The sequence below is a fragment of the Otolemur garnettii genome, unplaced genomic scaffold (genome assembly GCF_000181295.1).
Source record: "Otolemur garnettii isolate 467f Iridium unplaced genomic scaffold, OtoGar3 scaffold00042, whole genome shotgun sequence".
NCBI classification, from domain to species: Eukaryota; Metazoa; Chordata; class Mammalia; order Primates; family Galagidae; genus Otolemur; species Otolemur garnettii.
In genome coordinates, this window is record NW_003852437.1 from 10,689,962 (window position 1) to 10,692,917 (window position 2,956).

The following is a 2,956-nucleotide window of genomic DNA, read 5'->3' on the forward strand; positions in this document are numbered from 1 at the left end:
CACCCTGAGGAAGCAGATAATTCCCAGGTCACATTATCCAGCTAGCACTGTGGCACCAGTGAATTTGCAAAGACCAGAGTTATCCATCTGTCCTTGACTAACCTTAGTGACCTTGTGCACCAGAGAATCTCAGCCCCTGCCTCAGGACTCACATTCTAGATCATAAAAAGCAGGAAACAATGTTCCAGTTCTTTTAGGATAAATCTTACAAATCCATGTCAGCTATTAATATCACTTTCCTTTTACTGATTACTGGATATGTGGTAAGTGTTTACTGTGTGCCCAGCTCTGTCCTAAGTACTGGGGATGAAGCAATGAACAAAACACACAACATCCCTGACCTCATGGAGCTTATGTTCTAGCACAGGAGAGAGCAAGAATAAAATAAAACATAGCCTGTCAAATGATGATAAATGTTATGGAGAAAAATTAAGCAGATGAAGGAGCCAGGACATCTGGAGAAAGAAGTGCTCTATTTCAGGTAGTCATGAAGGAATTCACTGACAAAGTCATATTTGAGCGGAGACATAAAGGAGGTGAGAGAGTGAGCCTGGACATCTCAAGAAGAGCATCCACGCAGAGAGGACAGTGCTAGTGTTTAGATGCTTCTGGCACGTTCTAGAAATAGCAAAAAGGCCATCCAGGCAAAAACACTGTGAATTAGGAGAAGAATTGTAGGAGATCGATTTAAAGGTAACAGAGCCAAACTAAACAGAACCTAGTAGGAGACTATAAAAATTTTGATTTTTATTCTGAGTGAGATGGGAAGGCATTGGAAGGTTCAGGAACACTCTGCCTGAAGCAGAGGCAGGGAGACTAGTGAGGAGGCTGTGCCCACAGCCCATGCAAGAGGTGATGGTATCAGGAACCCAAAAGGGTGGGGTGGAGGAGACAAAAACCAGTTGGATTCTTACTACGCCATGAAGATCTTTTCATGATTAAGACAATACACTTGAATAAGCTAGCTGGTGGGCATGATTGAAGCTATCCAATAGGGTTTTCAACATCAATAAAAGACCTTGGTCAAGAGCAATCAAACTGCTGGGGAGGGTGACCATGTTTCCCGGAAAATAAGACACTGTCTTATATTTATTTTTTCTCAAGAAGACACACTAGGGCTTATTTTCAGGGGATGTCTTATTTTTATTAAATATTACATAACAATCTACATTTATTCAAATACAGTTAAGTCATCTTCTTCTGGAACCTGACAGGGGGAGCAACCTTGTTGGTGGGGCTGGCACTAGTGATGCATGAACTCCTTTCCCCTGGCCCTTCGCACATGAGCAATAGTATGCCTGCGACCATGGTTACCACATGAGCACCTGTGCAAGTGCGAACAGCTGGGAGAAAGGAGCTGTGGCAGATACAAGGTGCTCCAGTCTTCCTTACCATTCTGTGCTGAAATGTAATAAGACCATTACTAGGTCTTATTATCGGGGTAGGGCTTATATTTAACAAATGTGTAGAAATCCGGCTAGGGCTTATTTGGGGGGTAGGTCTTATTTTTGGGGAAACATGGTAGGACTCTGGGAAGCCAACGCCAATGGATCTCTTGAGCTCAGGAATTTGAGACTAGCCCAAGCAAAAGCAAGACCCCCATATCTAAAACAATAGCTGGGGGCCATGGCAGTTTCCTATAGTCCCAGCTACTGGGAAGGCTGAAGCAAGAGAATTGCTTAAGCCCAAGATTTTTGAGGTTGCTGTGAGCTATAATACTACAATGCTCTATCAAAAGAAATAAAGTCTGAGAGTCTGTCTCAAAAAAAAAAAATAGAAAATCAATAGCATCTTTTATGCAGAAAAAAGGTTGGCTTGGTGCCTATAGCACAGTGGTTGCAGTGCCAGCCACATACACCCAAGCTGCCGGGTTCGAACCCAGCCTGGGCCAGCTAAACAACAATGACAACTACAACAACAACAGAAATAGCTGGGCATTGTAGCAGACGCCTGTAGCCCCAGCTCCTTGGGAGGCTGAGGCAAGAGAATCACTTAAGCCCTAGAGTTTGAGATTGCTGTGAGCTGTGATGCCACTGGCACTCTACCAAGGGCGACACAGTGAGACTCTGTCTCAAAATAAATAAATAAATGGAAAAGGTTAGTTTAATGAAGTTCTAAGTCCCTCGAATGGAGATTTAAAATAATGTATTAGCTTTCATAGTCCAAAAATTAATCAATTAATTGCTCAGATCAGTCATTGTGTGCTTATTACCTGTGTCTTAATAATAAAGTTCCTTCCCCCCTACCCCAGCCCCCAAATTCAGGCTCACAAAATATTTTTAACTACATGCCAGTTATTTTCAGAATGCAGAACTGCCTAAAGGTCACTAATATCACTCTGTGCCAGTACTAAGGGCCCAGCGAGTAAGAAAGACCAAGTCATTCCCCCACTGTTGGTCCTACAGACATGTAGTGTTCCATAGGTTCTGAGGGAGATAAAGGTGGTGTTCAGGTTATAACAATTCATGATGAAACTTTTCAAAGATGCCTAGCTGCATAGCAAATCATAGATTTAGGGAAAGAACCTGGAACAGAAACATAATCCATCTGACTCCTCTTGGGTGAAGGCTACCAACATAATACTGAATACTCATGAAACACTTTTCTGAAGAAGGATGAGGAACATGTGGTCTTTGCCACCAAGACCTGACCGAGGAAAATGAGGCCAGCTCTATGAGGGCTGGCTCTGCCATTGTATTCTTTTCTGCATCCCTGATGCCTACCATGTACCTGGCAGATAGCAGAGATGCTCAATAAACATCTGTTTGAGTGAATAAACAACTAGAGGAATGAATGGCCACATCTTCTTTGACGTGATTCTATCCCTTTCTGGAATGAATTTGGAATGGATACAGGTGAAAAAGAATGCAATCGTGATTTAGAATACTCCTCAGGCCCTGAGGTCAGCTAGATCTGATTTCACCCCCACCTTGTCTCTTTTTTTTTTTTTTTTTGA